The sequence below is a fragment of the Peromyscus maniculatus genome, chromosome X, assembly GCF_049852395.1.
Source record: "Peromyscus maniculatus bairdii isolate BWxNUB_F1_BW_parent chromosome X, HU_Pman_BW_mat_3.1, whole genome shotgun sequence".
Classification (NCBI taxonomy): domain Eukaryota; kingdom Metazoa; phylum Chordata; class Mammalia; order Rodentia; family Cricetidae; genus Peromyscus; species Peromyscus maniculatus.
Genome location: NC_134875.1, coordinates 107,628,659 through 107,644,851, shown reverse-complemented (window position 1 = coordinate 107,644,851; position 16,193 = coordinate 107,628,659). Strand labels below are relative to the sequence as shown.

General features: G+C 40.0%; 1 pseudogene across 2 annotated transcripts; it reads left to right on the top strand.

Moving 5' to 3' along the window:
- The first annotated feature begins 8,559 nt into the window (after positions 1-8,559).
- On the top strand, positions 8,560-15,286 carry LOC102913281 (claudin-34 pseudogene; annotated as a pseudogene). 2 transcript variants are annotated; one of them, XR_013047986.1, is made up of 3 exons: positions 8,560-8,699; positions 13,720-13,799; positions 14,414-15,286. The product of XR_013047986.1 is annotated as a claudin-34 pseudogene, transcript variant X1 (transcript). The 2 variants fall into 2 exon arrangements; XR_013047987.1 differs by lacking the exon at positions 13,720-13,799 and having other exon boundaries at positions 8,566-8,699.
- Positions 15,287-16,193: the final 907 nt, after the last annotated feature.

Sequence of the window (16,193 nt, the reverse complement as noted above, 5' to 3'; positions counted from 1 at the left end):
ATTCCTGTGCCCACTCTATACAGAACACAAAACTGGTTTTGAAAAAACAGCTTAACACCTAATTTTAAGGAAATATTAATGAGTCAATATTATGGAAAAGATAAAGATCAAGGCTATTTATACTTGTGTTTCTTAACTGTTTTTTTCCTGTCATCACCTCAAACCTTTTTTTCTTTTTCTTCAACATAATTTCATTATTGATTCTTTGGTAATTTCACATCATGTACCCTAATTCTGCTCACCTCCCAGTCCCCCCATATCCTCCCCTCATCCCTGTAGCATACCCCAAAATAAAATTAAAAAAAAATCAAGATGCACAGATGCCCTGATGTCATGAGGCTCTGGAGGGCAGATGGCACCCACAGGGCAGCCTGGGTCCTTATGTCTGGGCTTCTAGAAGCATCTACAGGCTTGCCTAGTACCTTGTGTATGTCAGGTGGATATAAGATACCCATGGGACAACCTGGGTCCCCACAGTCCAGGCTGCCTAAAGCATCCATAGGCTTACCCAATGTCACAGGCACTGGCAGTTGGGTGTCAATAGGATGAGGAAGTATATGTTGGTGAATTTGGAGAGAAAGAGAGGCAGAATGGTTCATGTGATATTGTAAGAGGCAGTTCTGAAGAAGCAAGGGTTGACGGGAATGGGCTAATGTTGGTGGCTTGCTTGTCAACTAGGATCAGGGTTACTAGGCCTGGGCTGCTACCTATGGCCATATCTTTATCTTCAACAGCCAGGGTATGTTGACATCCATGACCCATGTTGCCACCAGGGCCATAGGGATGCTCAGGGTGTGGGCTGCCACCTGTGGCCATTGTGGTGTCCATGGACTGTGCCATCACTGGGGCCATGTTAGTCTGGGTGGATTGTGCTGCCACCTGGGGAACATGGTGGCATCGGGCCTGGGTTGCTGCCAGGGGCCATATCTGGGTTCATTCCCATGGATAAGCCAGTATCTGTGTTGATGTCTAGGGCTTCAGTGACCACTGAAGGCTGTGAGGGCAACTGGGCTATGGTCAAACACTTGAGTCCATGTTGGTCTCTGAGGGCCATGCTTCTTTTGGGGCCATGCTAATCTGGATGGCCTGTGCATGGGACCATGTCTGAGTCTGTGGTCCTAACACAGTCAGGACCATGCTTCTTTTGGGGCCATGCTAATCTGGATGGCCTGTGCATGGGACCATGTCTGAGTCTGTGGTCCTATCACAGTCTGTGATGTCTGCAGCCTGAGGTGCCACCAAAGACCACACAGATGCCTGGGGTCTAGGCTGCCTCTTATGACCATGTTGTTATCTGGGCACTGTACTCCCACAGGAGTCATTGTGCCTTTGGGGCCAGGGTTGCTGCTGAGAGCCATGTCTGAGTTCGTGGCCCTATTGCAGCCACAGTCTATGTTGACACCAGTGGCTTCTGATAACATCAGAGGCCAATGCCAGGGTCTGAACTGCCCCTTGGGACCATGTTTGTGTCTGAATACCACACTGCTGTCAGAGCCATGCCAATCTGAATGGCCTGTGCTGTCACCAGGGCCATAGTGGCATCCAAGCCTAGGCTGCTGCCTGGGACAATGTCTAGGTCTGTGTTCCTATCACAATCAGAGTCTGTGAAATCTGTGGCCAGTGGTGCCACCAAAGGCCTCATGGATACCTAGGGTCTAGACTGCATCTTGTGGCCATGTTGGTGTCTGAGAGCTGTGCTACCATTAGGGTCATGGTATTATCTGAGCCAGGGCAGCTGCTGAGAGCCATGTCTGAGTCTGTATCCCTAAAGCAGCCAAGGTCTTTGTTGATGTCCAGGGGTTCCTGATATCATCAAAGGCAATGCCAATGCTACGGGTCTGGGCCTAACCTGTGGCCATGTTAGAATCCAAGGGCTTCACTACCATGAGGATCAGGACAATTCAAGGGGCCTACACAACCACGTGGGCCCAGGCCCAGGGTGCTGCCATGGACTGTATCTGGGTCCGTGGTCCAAGAGCAGCTATGGTCTGGGCTGATATCTATGACTTATGTTGCCCCAGGGAGTCATAGGAACCAAGCATGTTGAAATCCTAGGGCTGTGCAGAGCCAGCTCTACCCTTCACTGGACCTTGGATAGCTGGCCCTGCCCCTTGGTGGCACTGTAACAAGAGAGTTGACCATAGGAGAGCTGACCACAGCACTCAAGAGAGATGGCCCCATACCACACCATGAGTGTGGGAGAGCTGGCTCTGCCTCTCATCTGAGGGTATGGTCCAATGATCCAGACCGACCAGCTTGACTACCACCCAGACCCATATCCTGGGCCTTGTGTTGGCCCACCCTAACAGCTGCCTCATCTTTGACCTCCTGGAATTCTCAAATGGACTGGTCTTACAGAATGATAACCAAAGAAACTCCATGACTTGGGACAACAATAGGATATCTGAGAAGAGTTTCTTTGAGGGCCCAGCCCAATAATCATGGTTTACCAGAAACCAGAGGCCTTGAACCAGACCAATGACTCATTGAAATGAACATTTTGAGGTGGGGCTGATTGGACAAAAGGGGTATACTGCATGATACACTATAGCTCTCGATGCCACTAGGATGAATGAAGAGGTATTGGAAAGATGGAGGAGTGCTGTGGAACAATCTTTGTATGCTGCAAATATGCATTGCTCTCATTGGTTAATAGAGATTGGGAGGGAGAGCCAGACAAGGAGGATGCTGGGAAGAAGAAGGGTAGAGTCTCAGTGTCACAAGGGAAACACAGAGGAAGCAGAAGATAAACATGCCATACTGAGATAAGGTACTGAACCATGTGGTAGAACACAGATAAAAATATCGGTTAGTTTAAGTTGTAAGAGCTAGTTAGTAACAAGACTATGCTATCATTCCAGCATTTATAATTAATATTAAGTCTCTGTGTGATTATTTGCAGCTGGAAGGCAGGACAGAAAAAGTCTACCTCCAGAGGAGTGAGGTGGTATTTTTTTTGGTTGTTTTGTTTTTAATTAATTTGGGGGGCATACTACAGGGGTGAGGGGAGGATAAGTGGCATTGGGGTGCATGACATGAAATTTTCAAAGAATCAATAAAAAATTGTTTAAAAAATCAAAACAAAGCAAAATAAAGCAAGCAAAAAAGCAAAAACAAGAACAAAACAAATCAAGAAAACCTCTTTGCTTCTCCTTCTTTCCTGCCTCTCCAACACCTCTTCATTCATCCTGGTGGCATTGGGAGCAGTGTGTCACATAATATACACTTTTGTCCAATCAGCTTTACTAGCAAATTGCAATGAGTCACTCATCTGGTTCACATCCAGTTTTAATCTGTGGTGGTTAGATAGGATGTAGGGTGATATTTCAATTTTCTTGTATCTGTTAAGCCTGAGTGTGGTCTGTTTTGGAGAAAGTTTTATGAGGTGCCAACAAGAAGGCAGATTCCTTTGTGTTTGGATGTAATGTTCTTGTAAATACCTGTTAGGTCCATTTGGTTAATGTCTGCTAGCTCCAGCACTTTTCTGTTTAGTTTTTGTCTGGACCACTGGGGTATGGAAGTCATTGTGTAAGAGTTGATATGTAATTTAAGCTGTAATTGTGCTTCTCTTACAAACTTGGCTGCCCTTGTGTTTTGAGAAAATGTCATCTTGGCTGATTTTTCCCTTGCTGAGTGTGAAATGTCCTTCCCTATGTTTCCTAATTAGTTTTGGTTTGAAGTCTATTTTGTTAGATATTAAAATGGCCACACCTGCTTACTTCTTATGTCTATTTGCTTGAAATATCTTTTTTCAAACCTTTACCCTGAGGTAATGTTTATCATTGATGTTGAGGTGTATTTCTTGGATGCAGCAGAAGGATGGATTCTGTTTTTGCTTCAATTCTGTTAGTCTGTGTCTTTTTATTGAGGAATTGAGGCCATTGATATTAAGAGATACCAATGACCAATGATTGTTGATTCCAGCTATTTTGTAGTTTTTGTTGGTGGTGGTGGTGATGGTGTGTGTGTGTGTGTGTGTGTGTGTGTGTGTGTGTGTGTGTGTGTGTGTGAGAGAGAGAGAGAGAGAGAGAGAGAGAGAGAGAGAGAGAGAGATCTCTAGCATTTCCTTTTATTTGATTTTTTTCTGGTGTGAGATTATTTATTCTCTGTGTTTTCATGGATTAGTTAACCTCCTTAGATTAGATTTTCTTTTTAGCACCTTCTCTAGGGTTGGATTTGTACTTAGATATTGTTTAAATTTTGCTTTGTCATGGAATATCATATTTACTTCATGTATTGTGATAGAAATTTTACTGAATAGAGTATCTACATTGGCATCTGTGGTCTTTTAGAGACTACAACACATCTGTTGGTACCATTCTGGATTTTAGAGTCTCCATTGAGAAGTCAGGTATAATTTTAATAGGTTTGCCTTTATATCAGTAGTTCTCAACCTTCCTAATGCCGTGACCCTTTAATACAGTTCCTTATATTGTGGTGACCCTCAATCATAAAATTATTTTTGTTGTTACTTTACAACTGTAGTTTTGCTAGTGTTATGAATTGTATTGTAAATATCTATTTTCCAATGGTCTTAGGCAACCCCTGTTAAAGGATTGTTTGAACCCCAAAGAAGTCACAACTCACAGCTTGAGAACTGCTGCTTTATATGTTACTTGGTCTTTTCTCTTTCAGCTTTTAGTATTCTTTTTTATTCGGTATGTTTAAGGTTTTGATCATTATGTGTTGAGGGTAAGTTCTTTTCTGGTCCGGTCTATTTGGTGTTCTGTACCTTTATAAGCATCTCCTTATTTAAGTTAGAAATTTTTTCTTCAATGATTTTGTTGAAATATTTTCTGGGATTTTGACTTGTGTTTCTTCTCTTTCATCTATTCCTATAATTCTTAGATTTGGTCTTTTCATAATATCCAAGATTTCCTGGATGTTTTTTGTCAGGAGTTTTTTAGGTTTAATATTTTCTTTGATCAATGTATCTATTTCTTCTATCATATTTTCAATGCCTAAGATTTTTTTCCTCCATATCTGGTATTTTGTCAGTGAAGCTTGCCTCTGTAGTTCTTGTTCAAGTTCCCAAATATTTCATTTCTAGAAAATCCTCTTTATTATTCCAGAAATCCAGAAATAAAGAAAGTTTGGGCTTTCTTTATTGATTCTATTTCCCTTTTCAGTTTAACTTAAACAGTTTAATTCATTCTTTTCAACTGCTTGGTTTTTTAAAGGATTTCTTTTCTTTCAACTGTTTGTTTTTAATGGATTTTTAAAGGGATTTATTCATTTCTTCCAGTTGTTTACTTATATTTTCCTGGATTTCTTTAAGAAATTTATTAATTTCCTCTTTAAGGACCTCTATTTTCTTTATTTAGGCTGCTTTAAGGTCTTTTTGTGCTTTAGCTATGTTGAAACATTAAGGACCTGCTGTGATAGGAATGATGGGCTCTAGTGCAGCCATATTGCACCAGCTATTATTGATTGTGTTTTTACACTGGCATGTAGGCATCTGGAGTTAGGATAATTATAGGTCTAAGTGGTGATTTCTGATTTTTGTTTCTATTGAGTAGGCAATTTGCTCCTTGGTTTCTTTTTCTTCTGTGGATTTTTGGAGATTACTGTGGCTGAATGCTGTCCAATAGGAAATTTTCTATGGACATGCTAGTTGTGGCCACTAGGGGTTCCAGGTAAAATATGTTTCTGGATATTGGGACCAAACACTTAGAAATATGGGTAAGCTAAGTGTCTGAAGGGGTTCACAGGAAGGAGAAGAGCAGAGTGTTCAACCAGGATCTGCTTACTTAGTGTCCTTTGAATAAGGATAGTCAGTGTGGTTAGGTCACTCAAGAAGTTCTCTTATAGCACTGGAGATGAAACTGGAGTATTAGATCTGGAGGAACAGAAGGAGAGGAAAATGTATACAGTCAGCTTAACAGCTTCCTTGGTAGGAGTGGCCTGTGGGTTAGTTGAGGGTGTTTGCTGGAGTTGGAGTCTCGCTTAAAACAATGAATGGGGAGAGAGTTTATGAGGGGAAGGTCTGTGGGATGCATAGGAGATGTGGACTGTGGTGGGGATGGGTCTGCAGCAGGTGTTCTGCTGCAAAGCTGGGGATGAGACTGGTCTGTACAACATTTAAAAATGATATTAAGGTAAAAATAGAAACACTGCTCCAAGATTGTGCCTCTCAGAGCTGGAAAGAAAGCTGAGCTGTTAAAGATGCTCTTTTCTCTCAAAGAAGACCTGAGTTTGTTTTGCAGCCATCTGTAACTCCAGTTTTAAGAGATCTGATGATTTCTTCTGACCTAAGCAGAAACAAGTTATGTACATGGTGCACATACACACATGAAGGCCAAACACTCGTGAACATAATATTAAGTAGATGGAATCTGTAGTAAATTAGTAAATAAAATCATTGTGGCTTTTTATAACTTTAGTCATGTCACACTTATGGATTTTAATTGCCCGCAACATGTCACTTGGCCAAGTGAAAACCAATCAAAATCCCAGAAAAAAATATGAAAGGCCTCTTTTACTTCCTACCTGCAGGCATTTTGCAAATGACTTCTGAGTGCCTATGTCATCTTTATAATTGTAGATAAACTGTAGTTAAAAGAGCAAATGGGCTAATGTCTTGGAACCACAGCCTGATAATGACAGTGAGTCTAATCTGTAGGTATAGTTGTTCCTTTGTTTACAAGCATGCAGTCTAGGACATAATGACTACTGCAAACCTCACATAGTATTGCAAATGTACGGGGGGGGGGGATTCATGTGTCTTATGGGTATCCAATAGTCATGACCAAAATATAGGTCAATATATTATAAAATATTTAAGAATGAATATAATGGTTATTAATCTCACAATAAAATGTTAAATATGTAGGAATGTTTAAGAAGGGTGTGGTGGGACATGCCTAAGATCCCAGCCCTCTGCAGTGTATATAACAGAACACAGTTTTAAGGTGAATGAGGGATATATAATGAGACTCTCTAAAAAATCATGGAAAAGATAAAGTAAATATTATATTGGTATTTATTCTATATTTTCCTTCAGCACTCACATCATTTTCTACTTCATCTCTCCTTTTTCTTATAAACAAGAAACCATAAAAGATTAAAGACATATTTTAAAAATTAATTTTTTTTGGTTTTTTTTTTTGAGACAGGGTTTCTCTGTGTAGCTTTGTGCCTTTCCTGGAACTGCTTGTAGACCAAGCTGGCCTCAAACTCACAGAGATCCACCTGGCTCTGCCTCCCAAGTGCTGGGATTAAAGGCATGTGCCACCACCGCCTGGCTAAAAATTAATTTTTTTAAAAATATATTTTCTATGTATTAATGTGTTGACTATATATATGTCTAGGTGCCACTTAATCCAGATGCACCTGAGCGCCAGAAAAGGGCAGTGGCTCCCTTTGAAATGAAGATACAGATGGTTTGTGAGATACAACATGAGTGTTGTGAATGGAAACCATATACTAAGGAAGAGAAGCAAGTGCTATTAATCACTAAGATATTTCTCTAGACTCCAAATTTTTAAACTTATGTGTATGTATGTGTGTTCATTTGGGCATATGCCATGTATGTGGATATATCTTTAGAGGCCTGAGGAGAGAGTTGGGTATCCAAGAGAAGGAGTTAGAAGTAGTTGTGAGCCATGTGACATGGGTGTTTAGAACTAAAATTGCATCCTCTAGAAGAGAGGCAAATGCTCCTAATCTCTAAGCTATCTCTCCAGCCCCAAATAGACACATTTTGAATATCTACATTCCACTAAGCTATAAGGAAAACATTCTTCCAGTATATTTTGATGTAGTGAAAAGTTGCTCTATAATACTCTGTACCACAAACTATAATTGTTTATTCATTGTAATTTGTAAATATGTTTGAAGAGTTTTTTCATTGCAGCTATAATCTCATTGGCTGAAGAATTCACCTGGAGCTTTCTTCACATCTCTGATGTATTAGCTGGGTGCTTTCTTTGAACATTGATACCAAGTCTGTTATTCCAATAATTAGGGACAAAGCATTAATACATATGGTTCTATGGTGGCCATTCTCATTCATACTACTACATTCCTCTCCCTGACGGGATATATATAAATGCATTTTATCTAACTTCAAAAATCCCTGGAGACCTTTACAGTCTCACCAAGGTCTCAAAGATCATAGTCTTTCCTGATTCTCAAGGGAATCTCCTAAGTGTACCCCAATGTACATTCAAAAAGCAAACCACATATTTCCAACATAAAATGCATCTCTAAGTGGCAATGAATTTTCTAAAGTATCACCTCCTCCAATGACAGAGGATAGAAACTATTCTTCAAAGAGGGAGAAAGGGAAAGCAACTGATGATAGGTCTGAATCAGTCAGGTATATAAAGACCACGAAGAGGGAATCCCATTGGTAAACAGCAAATCCTGCAAATGTTGACAAGAAAGTACATCACAAAAGAGAGCACAGACAATGCCACAGTCTCCCCCCACCCCACCAACAGTGTCAAGACTCAAACATTAGTGACAGAAAACAGGTAGGTGAGATCAAGTGAGGCTTGGAATTTGATGACACAATAGAATTCTTAGAACTAAAAGTAGCCAATAAAAGGCCAAGAGCCCAGAGCTCACTGTGAAGTCAGCAAGAAGCCTCAGAAGACACATGAGAGGAGCAGATTCCTTGTCAGCTCCACTGGTCTCTAAAGCTGGCTGTCCTGTTACATCACCTACCATCAGTTCACTTGACGGCAGCATCTCTGGTTAGTAGAGCTTCCATCTATCTTTATTGTGTACTCTAAATAATGAGGTTAAAAATTTATTCCTATCAAAATTCACCACTGACCATTTTGAGTGTATAGTTCCACAACAGAAAGATCATACACGGCTGTGTTGGGAAACCTTCAAAACTTTCTATCTTCTCTAGCTAAATTCTATAATTATCAAATGTCACCTCTTATTTCTCCATGCTCTGGGCCCTAGCAACCATCATTACATTTTTTGACTCTGTGGGGTTGAACCCCCTAGACTTCCTTAGCAGAATCCCATGGTATTTGAGATAACTTCTGTCTTATTTACTGTTCTATTACTGTGGAGATATATTGGTCAAGGCAACTCTTATGAATGTAAGCATTTAATTGGAGACTTGCCTACAGTTTTAGAGGATTACTCTGTAATATCATGGTAGCAAGCAATGAATCCATAGCTGAGAACTCACACCTGATCCACAAATTGCAGGCAGAGAGAAAGGAAAAAGGGGAGAGAGAGAATGGATGAGCAAAAGAGAGAAAAAGAGAGAGGGAAAGGGAGAGAGGTGGAGCCTGGGCCTTGTATGAGCTTTTAAAACCTCAAAGTCCACCACAGTGACACACTGCCTTCAACAAGGTCACACCTTCTAATCCTTCTCAAACAATTCCACTATCTAGGGACAAAGCATTCATACATATTATCCTAGGGGGGGTCATTCTCTTTCACATCACTACACTAATTCCCTGGCTTCCATAGGCTCTGTAACATTCTGAAAGTGCAAAATGCATTCCATTCAGCTTCCAAAGTTCCTGTGGTCCTTCCCCAGTCTCATTACTCTCTCAAAGTCCAAAGTCTCTCCTAACACTCAAGACAATTTCTTAACTGAAACCACATATAAAATCAAAAAGCAAATCATATACTTCCAATATAAAGTGGCATAGAACATGCATTATCATTCCAAATAAGAAGAAAAAGGACATAGTGGGGAAATACTGGACCAATCCAAGACAAAAAGACATCAGGATAATTCCAAGTCATGTCTCTCTATGTCCTATGGCAGAGGATATAGAAGACTCTTCCTTTCCAGCCTTATTGTCTGCAACTCAGGTCTCTGTCTTGGGCTGGTTTCCTACCTTGTCTGCAGTTCTTGGCAGGTATCGCACAGGATTTCATCTCCAACATGTTGGGGTCTTCAGTGCATGCCAGGTTTCACTTTCACAGCTTCACAAAGTGGCCCCTCTGGAGCTCCATGCAGGGATACTCCTGCCACAGAACATGCCTTGCTGGCTTTTCTTAACCGTGTGGGAGATTCCACAACCCTTTTCCTGTATCTCTCTTGACTCTAAATCTGAAACGATGTGTCTGATATTTACAAGTTATGCTGGCTGTTGGGGGTTGAGCTAGGCCCAGTCCTTGAATTACATTTTCATAAGATTTCAATTACTTATGGCTTTCTTTTCTGGGTAAGCTTTCCTTCATTTCTTTTCTAAAATTGGAATCTCAGCTAGATGGAGTCTTTCTCTTTCTCCTAACTTCTCATATGCTTGGGAACAGGACTTGGGTCCAACATTGTATTTCCTGATTCTTTTTTCCCATCTAACTCTACAGTCTGTATTTCTATTTTACCTATCTTTTTCATTGTAGATATGCATAGCAATGATCACCAATAATCATGTTTTTTAGTCAATATTAGGCTGTCATAAATTTCCTCTTTCAAAGACATTAATTCAAAAGTCTTCTGTTTAGCCTCTGGCAAATTTTTGGAAGGCCAAAAAGAAGCCACATTCTTTTCAAATGTTTCCCAAGAATGGTATCTATTTCAATGGCTGCTATTTGATCCCTTTTGAAGCCTTTTGACCCAATCCTACATACTTTATAATGCTCTCAGCACTACTATTTTCCAAGCTCCTACTAGGATGACTCATTAAGCCCAGTTTAATGAATTCAACCACTTTTCTCATTCAAGACCCAGAAGTCTTCCATATTTCTCTGTCTCCCCATCTCAAGGTGATCTGTACATCCCTCTTAGGGTCCTCCTTGTCTCTTAGCTTCTCTGGAGTTGTGGGGTGTAGTCTGATTATTCTTTGCTTTACATCTAGTATCTACTTATGAGTGAGTACATACCATGTTTGTCTTTCTGAGTCTGGGTTACCTCACTCAGGATGATATTTTCTAGTTCCATCCATTTACCTGTAAAGTTCATGATGTCTTTTTTTTTTTTTTTAACAGCTGAGTAATACTCTATTGTGTATAAGAATCTCATTTTCTTTATCCATTCTTCAGTTTAGGGGCATCTAGCATGCTCCCAGGTTTTGCCCATTATGACTAATGCTGGCATGAACATAGTTGAGCAAGTGTCCGTGTGGTAGGCTTGAGCATCCCTTGGGTGTAAGGCCAAGAGAGTGGTATCACTGGGTCTTGAGGTAGATTGATTCTCAATTTTCTACCTCAGAAAATTCTATAACTCCATTCCAAATTGTCTGAGCATGCCAGCACATACAAGAAGGTTGTGAATCATTTAGGATTGTAAGCAGAAGGACTGGCCCAGGCAAATACAAGAGGTTTTTTAAACCATTTCCAGTTGAATTTCAGGCAAATACAAGAGGTTTTTTAAACCGTTTCCAGTTGAATTTCTGGCTGGAACTTTTTTGCTAGAAAACATGCCTGTATTCCTTTACCTCACCAAACCCGGGAAAGACAGGCAGCTCATGAGGTACTTCAAGAATTAGATGAAATGATTCTGTACCCTGATATGATGCCTCTGCCAATGTAGTAATCCAAATCAAGCAAATTTAAAATAAAAGACCTAGTTTATTGGGCAAAATGTTCCCAGGTGATTTTCCCAGTCCCCAGAGATGAGACCAGGAAAGAAGACTGGAAAATAAGCCCACATGATTATTCTCCAAGAAGCTAGAGGATCACGACTTCAAGTGTATTCTGGGCTCCAGAATGATCTTAATGGCAGTTAGGCCTATTCTATGAGGCTATTTCTCAGATCAAACAAACCAACCTCAGCAAAAAAACATGTGAACATGGACTACTCTTGGAATCAAGACAAGTTTGTTCACCTTTCAACATAATGTCTAATAATAATAATTCAGTAGTAGAGTGCTTGTCTAATATGTATGCCCCCCCACCTTTAATATTCAGCAACAAAGAAAAGTATGTTTAGGATTATCAGGTCAAACAGAATGATGGTTATTTATGAGGCCCTTTGCAGAAAGCCTCTGGGTACAATAATGTCAACAATTCCTCACCTTATGCCAATATATTACTAAGAAAGACTCTTAAACACACTCCCAAATGTTTTCCAAATGTTGATTTGGATGACTTCTCTAGCCTCACTCTCTTCATTCACCTTCAACTACACCTGCTATTGACCTGCACCCAAGGATAGACTGATAATCTGAGCCTTCATTTCAGATCAGGTCTCAGGTACAAGGTGACATCCACTCTCCTCATTTCTACCACTTTGAGTCTTCCATTTGATTGACTTAGAACTTCTGTGCACATGTGGCTCTGTCTCTTCATCTTTTGCTCAATTAGAGCATATATTTACATATATACACGCACTGACTCCCAGAGAGACCATCTTTAATAAGCACTGCCTAGAAATCATGCTACAAGTACAACCTATGGTATTAACAAAGGATTATTAAAAGCCATGTTGCCTCTAAATACTGCTTCTTGATCAGCAAAAGACAAGATGCCTTTAGATCCTTGTTTCTAGTTGTTAAATTCTCCTGATTTGGTAAGTGTTGACTTCAGGGACCTGAGTTCTCTTTGGCCCACCTCAAAATAATCCTTAAATTTTCTTGTTGGGGACAGGAGGAAGGACACACATGTACAGACTTCTTAAAAACACATCCTGTGGAAAAGCTTTCCCAGTTATAGGGGTATGGATTCATGGTAGTACATTTCAGTAAAATTCAATAGTCCTGGGAACCTACCTTTCTCTCTCTCTCTCTCTCTCTCTCTCTCTCACACACACACACACACACACACACACACACACACACACACTGCAAGCATCATCACCATAAAAACCCAACAAAAATCCTTACACAAGTTATGTATGGTAGTCACACATATAATCTCAGCACTCAGAGTCTGAGAAAGGGTTGTTTCACATCTGAGTCCAACGTGGACTACATATGAAGTTGGAGAAAAGTTGGGCTAACATTGTAAGATCCTGTCCAATATAAACAAACAAACAACAACAACAACAAAACACAAAAAAGTTCAATGAGAAAAGCAATGCGACAGACATTTAGCTTAAAACAAAGGTACACCAACCTGATTCCAAGGGCTCAAGTTTATCATATTAAAATCTACTCAACATAGTTTAAGATAGACAAAGTAAATACAAACATGAATGAATAGATGCAACTTATGCTGTGTCTCTTAGTTTTTCTTTCTGTTTCTGGCATAAAATACTGTAAAACAAACAAAAAAACAGCAACTTACTGGAAAAGGGTTTATTTGGCTCATATTTCCAGATCAAGATCCATCAAGTCAAGGTGGCAAGAACCTGAAGCAGCTAGGCACATCACATCCACAGTCCAGAACAGGGAACAATGAATTAATGCATTCCTTTTAGCACTCAGATGCAGTTCTACACTCACATACAGCTCATAATCCCCTTCTTGGGGAATGGTGCTACCCACACTAGGTAGGTTTTCCTACTTCAATTAGCATTATTAAGATAATTCTTCACATGCAGGCCTACGGACCAATCAAATCCAGACAATTCCTCATTGAGACTCCCTTCTCTGATCATTCTTATATTGTTTCAAGTAGACAATCAAAACCAACCATAAAACTATGGGTATACGTATAGTTTCTTTGTGTTTTACAATTGCCTAAGTGTGAGCATTATCCATATTCACAAATTTTCTAGGATACAACATATTTTAAGTATTACAGTGAAATGAGTTGCTTAAAGATAATGCATAATATGTTTCATATTACACATATCAGAATAATTTAATTTTCTACTACTTTATGAGTTTCTATTTATTTGCTATCTTTCAGTATTGATGTGTTGGTGTATTGGACTCAGCTAATGAGAAGGAAGTTAAAAAGAAGTTGAAAATTTCCAGATTAGCTACTGGGTATGGAAAACTCATGCAACTGGTGTGAAAGTGTTCTATAAATTCCACAGTGTAAACTGTATGAACTTGACACTGTGTCTCCCTCAAGTTGAATGCCTTAGTATCTTAAATATCTTAGTATTCAAGAGAAATGACAACACAATGTATGTTTCATGTATGAATTCTCGTTTATGGTAATGTCCTTAACAGGTGAAGCTTTGAGCTAATCCAAATGTCCAAGAACAATGAATGATCAGGCAATGTTTGTCACATCACTAGGAAAAACTTCTCACACTTGCTACCCCTGTGTTCCCCTGAAAATAGCATGCTACTGATCAGATGTCAGGTCTCATGCCTCTCATACTAGCCCTTGGGAAGGAGAGGCAGCAGGATTTCTGGAAGTTCATGGCAAATGTAGAATTACACAGTTCAGAGGTTGTGTGGATTATCTACCTGCCTGGACATATTGCCACAAGGGCCTTCTCAGACTTTTCTCATACCACATCCAAGTCAGCAGATCTTTAGGCCAAGGCCCACTCTGTCAAACATAGCACTTTTCTCCAAGTACTGTAAACCCAAGTACACTGTCCTTGTCTTGAATAACTGTCTTCATCTTGTCCTGTATATCTTTGCAGTTCTCGAGTATTTGCTGTCATCATCATGTTGAAAAACTATAATCACCAAATAATAGGTTTTGCTTTGACCATGGTAGCCTGGATACTTTGCTGCATCTCCATGGGGCTCCCTCAGTGGCAAGAATGGCACTACGAAGATCCTATGACTTTCAAGCCTACAGTAGCTTTTGTGGGCATATGGAAAGCCTGTGTTTTCCACAATGACAACAATTCCAGCAACATCAGAATATGTCATCAATACAACTACCGTGACTCCTTTGTTCCACTGTATATTCGAATAAACCAGCACCTGCTGCTGGTGTCTAGCTTGCTTGGGCTCTTTGGGAAAATCACCACCATTATTGCTCTTTCGACCATGTGTATGAGAAGAGTACCACGGAATGCCATCTGCAATCCATTCAGCCTTTCAGGGATTCTGAATGTCATCGCTAGCAGCTTTCTTTACCTTGCTATTTTATTAAATTACGTATCCACCATTCGCAAGTGGGGGGTTGCCTTTCCACCATCTTTCAATATGCCTTCCCACCCTGACACTCAGAAGATGGGCAGTGCCATGGCTCTGGCAATTACAGCTGCTGTTTTTTTCCTCCTCAGTGGCACAATTTTCCTTTCTTTGAATTTAGCCATAAGCAAGACACCCCGTTCCAAAATTTAAAAGTAAATTGCTATCTTATACCACCTTGATACTCCAACAAAGATAGCATTCATCATGTGTTTACATAAGTTTTCAAAGAACTCAAAATGATGCCAAATGTGGCCTGTGGGGGAAAAATGGTCAAGTTGACCTTCTCTTATCTTTTTTTGTTTCCTTAATTCATTATTTGGATTATGGGCTTTCATTAAATAAAATCTCATTTGAATTGTCATATAAAATCTGTGTTTTATTACTGTCAACAAAAGTAAATACTAAACTTAATCCATATTGAAGTGAGTGTCAGAGTACATTAATCTCTCACATTGCTCTTGAATCCAAGGCTCAAAACAGAACCTGGACTGTTTCTCCCTTCCCTCTTATTTATCTATATCATTCTACTCTATGTCCCTTTCCTTGGGAAATTAATCTCTCCTCCCTGGTCAAATACTCTGTAACTAACCTCTGGATTGTAGTTTTCTTAATGAAGCATTAACAGCTAATAGCTACATAAGCAATACACTCATTTATAAAATGTTAGTCTTTCTGTGTCTGGGTCACCGATTATTTTCTAGTTCCATCCATTTACCTGAAAATTTAATCATTTCATTTTTTTAACAGCCAAGTAATATCCCATTCTGTAAGTTTGTTTTTCCACATTTTCTTTTTCCACTCACTCATTGACAGACATCTAGGTTATTCCCAATGAATGGATATTATGAATAGAGCAACAGTGAACTTGTTTGAGCAAGTGTCTTCTTGAGTCGTGGTTCAGAAGGGTGGAACAATTCTTTGTCCTTCTCTTCTGTCACCTTCTTTGGGACGCTGACCCCAGCCTACATATGCTTTCACCCCCATAGTACTGTGGACTCCTTACTCTCTGAAGTTCCCCCCTTCACTGTCACTGCCTGCTGCCCTTTGACTGTGGTAGTCTCACCTCAAACGGCATATTTTATTTTGTTCCCTTCTCTTCTTCACTCTCCTCCTCTGGACAGCTCCCAGATTTATACCTTGTCTATACCCGTATAATGTTCTGAACTATAGTTATTTGTCGTTGAGTTTCAATTTGAGACTATCCTTCATTTATTTTACTAATGAGTCTAAAATCCACAAGGGGGAATTTCCATGGTGATGTATGTTGGCTCCACT